The 5960-nt window shown below is 41.0% G+C and overlaps 1 pseudogene across 1 annotated transcript; it reads left to right on the top strand.

The window, feature by feature from the left end:
* The first annotated feature begins 971 nt into the window (after nt 1-971).
* LOC309814407 (PRELI domain-containing protein 2-like) lies at nt 972-1419 on the top strand (annotated as a pseudogene). Its single transcript has one exon. The product of its transcript is annotated as a PRELI domain-containing protein 2-like (transcript).
* The last annotated feature ends 4541 nt before the right edge of the window (nt 1420-5960 follow it).

Below are 5960 nucleotides of genomic sequence, written 5' to 3'. Positions count from 1 at the left end.
GTGTTGCAGTTTGTTAGCAGAAAGAAACAAATTAACTTGGTATGATGAAATTCTTATAAATAAATGCAAATGATATAAGAGCTTTTGGGTGAACTCTTTAGAAATAATTATGTTTTAGGAATGTCTACTTTAAAATGATCTCTCCAGGTATTTGTTAAGTTGAAATTTGAGAGTTGTGCTATATTAAGTTAAATGATGATTCGAGTTGTGCTACATTAAGTTAAATGATGGAAGTTTATTGAATAGCTAAGTCATTCCCAAACATAATAAGATACTGAAAATTAATTACTAAACATTGGCTTCCATTTACAGAGAAACTGAAGGTGTTTAGGACTATTACTAAATGTTTGGTGCCACACTGAGGTATTTTCTATAAAAAGCACATGTTTTTAGAAATTATTATTGGTATTTATGTTTACCAATCTACAGAGTGCTAATGTAAAAGACAGGTTACAATTGCTTCTTGGTTTTCACTAGAAATAAAGGTGTCTAAGAGTTGAGGATTCTAATTTACGTATGTAATTAAAGCTACTAAAAACAATAAAGGAAACATTTCACTATACACTAGGAAAGTAGGATATATGTTTTGAGTAAAAGAAGGTGTGAGGAATGGAATTGCATTTTATTAAGGAAGAGAAAGTGATTTGGTCCTAGAGCTGGTTGTTTCTAGATGGGAAAAAAGTATGGGACAAAACTAATATGGATACAGAAGGCTGTGGAAGGTTTGTGGAAAGGGAGCCCTGAAAAAGTTCTGTGCGTGGTCAGGCTGAGATTAGAGTAAACGTAATTAGGTAAATGGATTTTGTTATTAAAAGTAGGCTGGTGGAGAGCTCCAGCATAGTGTGCTTGTGGAGGCGGGGTTGGCGCTCAACGTGGGGGTCACCGTGGGGGTCACCGTGGACGTGCACGAGGTGTTTAAGCACCCCTTCGAGCAGGTGGTCACCAGCTTCCTCCGAAAGTATCTGAACCCCATGGATAAAAATGTCATCTCTGTAAAAATTGTGTAGGAAAAACAGGATGTGTCAACAGGGATCATCTATTGAAAGAGGATTGCAGTCTGTCAGAATGTGGTTCCAGAAATTTTAAGGAAGGTGAACATTTGAAAGGTACCTCATATCCAGTTAGGAGAGGAATCGTGGTTCAATCCTCAGGAAAGGAACGTGGCTATGTGGAGTCACTGTCTTACGTGGACAAAATATGCATCCATTGAAGGAAGAGTCTGTCTTCTGGGAAAGTGTGAAAACTCCAAACTGAACGGAGTTCCTTCAGAAAGGTGGGATTTCAGGCACAGGGGCTGGTTTTCTCAACTGCGTTTGGGAAACTTTTGCCAGCACATTTTTAAGACAGGGCGCCCAGAAGGGACTTAGAATAACAGAGATACTGCTAAAGGAACAGTGTGGTGCCCCCTTAGCTGAATAAAGAGTCACCAGGAAGTTGTGTTGTGTCTACTTTTTCTCGAGAATCTTTTCTCAGACACAACAAAGACACAATTTTCGAAATACAGGTTTAAGGATGTGGTGTTGGCAGCTTACAGAAGAGGAGACCTTCCTGCCAGGACATGGCAAGATACACTCCCCTGGGAGCTGCCCTCAAAGAACGGCTCTAGTGGAGCTGAGACCTTCTGGCTGATTCTTATGGCATAATGTCTATGATTTTACAAATAAAGGAAAAATCCCATAGAAGGTGATGTCTTCCCTTCTTCAGGATATCCTGCTGATTGCCTGGTGGTGGTGTTGGAGCAGCCAAGGATGGGCCAGAGGCCTGGAAAGTGCTGCCTGTTCCTGTCTGTTCTCGGCATCATTGCTCATAGGATTCATGAGAGGATTCTGGGACAAATAAAGGAGTTAAACCTGATACCGGATTCTTAGGTAGCCTGGAACAGAAAGGAATATACCAGACCTGTGTTGAAGTTAAGCCATATTCATAGTAATGTTGAAGATTCTCAGAAGTCAGGAGCATTTGATTTCTACCCATCAGTACTACATAACTGCCATCAGCTGACTCTTATAACGTAACACATGAACTGTGATTGGTCCTTAAAAGAAGCTGGGGAGTGGGGAGGTGGGCTATCATCTTGGCTCCTTCTAACTCACTCTGGGATCTGGAGCAGATCATGTGACCACTCTGTTTTTCACTGGGCAAAGGGGATAATCAGACACAGGTCTTTCTATTTGTGATGATTAAACAAGGTGGTTTGGTATGAAAAGCACAGGTTTGGGAATCAGCGAGACTCGGGTTTGAATTTGAGCGTGGCCACGCGATAACTCGGTGATCATGTATGTGATTTAAAATCTTTCTGGAATTCATTTTTTAGGTTTGTAAAATGAGATTATAGAGTTAACCTTATGATGTTGTTGGAACAATTGGAGATTGTGTGATAAAGTGCCTACCATGTCACCTGGTGCACAGAAGTAAATAGAAGTTATTATTAGTACACGGAACCAGTTTGGAAACGTACTTTTCTAATGTAATGTAATGTAGTATTACTGTTTGAAAATTAGATGACGGTAGTTTGCCTTTCCCACAATCGGAAGCCAAGATGTAAATGCACACTACCTAAAAGAAAGCTTGAAGAGGGGCAATAATTTGGAATTCATCTTCTTAAAATAAAAAAATTGGGCCATTACTGGAAAGTCTTGGGGAAATCTTTTTTTTTTAATATTTGATAAATGTTCCATTTAGCAAATTGATGACTCAAAGCAATTGGGTTTTTTTGGCTTTTTGTTTTATTTTTTTCAAGCCTGCCACTGTGAGCTCCTCTTATTGTATTTGAGCTGTGCCTGAGTTTTGTCTTAGGATAATTTGCCTTCATTTCCTTAGTGTTTCATTCCTCAATTGTGTTGCAGGGAAAATGAATGGTAGAAACCAGAAGACATTTTGACCTCCTTTTCCAGTTTGTAAATGGCAGTTGGTAGGCTTTTGGACTAATGGCGCATTTCCAAAAATAAAAGGTGATGTGAATTATCACAGGGGTGAGAGGCAAGAAATCTGTACTTGGAGGCTGACGTTAGAATGAATGTAACCCTGGGAGTTCCCTGGTGGCCTGGTGGTTGGGACTACGAACTTTCACTGCCAGGGCCCGGGTTCAATCCCTGGTCGGGAAATTGAGATCCCGCAAGCCTCGTGGTGCAGCCAAAAAAAAAAAAAAAATAGAATAAATGTAACCGTTCATACCCAACAACTTGCATTCTGTGAAGGCAGGAGTTCTCAACCTTGGCTGTCCATTGGAACCACCTGGGAGCTTTCTGCACTCCTGCTGCCTAGGTTACATCTCAAACCAATAAGTCAGAATTTCTGGGGGTGGAACCCAGGCATCAGTATTTTTTAAAGCTCCCTAGGTGATTCCAATGGGCAGCAAACACTACAGTGAATTCTAGGTGATTTGCAGATATTATCTGATTCCTTTCTTAACACCTCCAGGGTAGGAACGTATCTTTGTAGCAAGAATTATTGTTAGAAAGAGTGAAGCACGGAGAGGCTGACCTTTTGCCTTAATTCCTTGAAGCTGGGGTGGCCAATGGAAATGCCTACAGGGGTCTGGCAGGTGACCTGATGCGTGAAGCAGGCTGGCGGCCACTGGGGAGACCCCAGGAGTACATGGCTGGCAAAAGGTGAGCAGCTGCTGCCCGGCTCCAGCACAGTGTTGCCAACTGGCTGGTTTTCCTAGTTCTTCCAATTTCCAATTTTCTAGGAAAAGATAGATAAAAAGAAAGAAATCGCCCAATTTTTATGTGTTGGCAACGAATTCAGGATTGTCGAAAGCATGGTGCCGGCCAAACAGAACATGTTTGCCAGTAGTTTCCAGCCTTTGCTTCAAGAGTGTTACGGACCAGCTTAAACATCTCAGCCAACTTTTAAGAGATTTTCATTTCCCTATTCTGGATGTAAGCTGCTTTCTGCCTCTCCTCCAAGGCTGCTTTTACATGTATTTTCCTCCCCATTCCCAAGCAATCCTCTGAACTTGCATCAGACACTTTTCCTCATTTTTTTCCCTTCTGCAGGCATCCATTACTTCAAGCTTCACATATATGGCTTAGAAATCGTATGCTCCTCTTAAAATTAATTGGGCTTGTTAAACTTTATTTTTATTATGTGTCAGAGTCTTCTTCCTGTGATAAAATATTTAGAAGTCCACATTTAACTTGATTATAAAATGTCAATACCAGGGGTAGAGCCTTACTGGGTACATAGAAGCAAGGGTGACAAGGGTTAATTCACAGACCTGACCAGGCTCCTGCTGGCTGGGTTTGCTGATCCTACACAGGAAGGTGCGGATATATTACAGTGATTCCCAGGCTTCTACTTGTACCAGAAATCCTTGGGTAGGTGGGCTCAACCGCTGGTTCCCAGGGCCTCCCCCAGAGATTCTGATTCATGGAACTTCAAATGGGACTCAGGAACCTACATTTTAAAACAAGTTCACCAGGAGACTTGGTTGTGCTGTTTCACAGACCAGATTTTGAGAAACAGTGATTTAGGGGAGGTGTTTGTGGCTTCTGTGTCTCCTACCCTTTAAGAAGGGTTTATAGTCAGTTGGGTCCACTGATCAATACAGCTGATCACTCAGGACACAATATAAAGTTCTCATGAACAGAGAAGCTGACTGAGGCTTTCCCTACATGATTAGGGTGCTTTTACCATGAACGGGCTTTTATGGTTTCAATCATGGGGTTAAAAAAGGTGCTATATTCTTTTGATATAAATTGCTTTGTGTATTTTATAAACAGTACCTGTGTAGTAATATCCCATTTATCGACATCGTGGTGAATGGTATAGCTGACTCAAGTTTATTCTTTTAAGTTGCACATCTTTTTTTGCTCTATTTCAGCCATTTACACGGAACTCTTTTTTTTTCACATCTTTATTGGAGTGTGGATGCTTTTCAGTGTTGTGTTGGTTTCTGCTGTGCAGCAGGGTGTATCGACTATACACATATGTGTATCCCCATAGCCCCTCCATCTTGAGCCTTCTCTTAGTTTAGTATACATTTCCCTGCTTTTGCAAACAATGTACTGAAGATAATGAAATCATTTCAGGGTCATCATTTATGTTTTGAATTCTTTCAGGTCCTATCTGGGTTTGTTAAAGCCCCTCCACTGAATGGCTCTGCTCTTTGAGTTTTGCCATGTTTTTCATGGTTTCTTCTTTTCCGTCCCTGTTCCCTGTGGTTTCTCTCCTCCTTAAGTCCGCCTGTCTCTAGGAACTTTGCTCTCCTTTAGTGTATGGAGTTGGGAAATGCTGTAATTGCATACTGTATGTCAAGTGACGGTAAACAGGAGCGGAGTGAGTCTTTGGGAGGCTTTCTTTAGCAGTGAAATGGATGAACATTGCTGCACTGACTTGGTGACGTTATTTTAGTGGCTCTGCTACTTCCTCTAACTTACTTCCTGATCCTCGACTGCAGCTGTCAGATCTGTGACCTCCAGATAACTGAGATATTGCTACAAATGATTTACTTAAATCTGTAAGCTGTTGTCTCCCCAATTGTGTTAGTGTTTTCATATGTACAGTTCTATAATGTGAAACGTAAGTAGATTACAAATGAACATTTCTGTGCCAAGTTTCTTTGCAGGATAAAGTGTTTTTGATTCAGTGTTACTGTGATTTAGAGCTATAAATTAGTTGTATACCTGTGAAATTCAATCCTACCATCATTCGGAAATAAAGTTGTCACAACTAATTTTTTAAAAAAAAGTAGGCTGGTGCAGGACTAGATTTGTTCCTCTAAAGAGAACAAGTATACTTAGAATGCTGATTTTTTTTATTAAATTGTATCTTTTTAAATTTATTTATTTATTTATATTTTGGCTGTGTTGAGCCTTCACTGCTGCGTGCGGACTTTCTCTAGTTGCGGTGAGCGGGGGCTACGCTTCTTGCGGTGCATAAGCTTCTCATTGCAGTGCCTTCTCTTGTTGCAGAGCACGGGCTCTAGGCGCACGGGCTTCAGTAGTTGCAGCATG

Source organism: Mesoplodon mirus, assembly GCF_964341445.2.
Source record: "Mesoplodon mirus genome assembly, chromosome: 13".
Taxonomy (NCBI): domain Eukaryota; kingdom Metazoa; phylum Chordata; class Mammalia; order Artiodactyla; family Ziphiidae; genus Mesoplodon; species Mesoplodon mirus.
The sequence above is the reverse complement of the archived record's forward strand: the minus strand, read 5'-3'. Positions and strand labels throughout refer to the sequence as shown.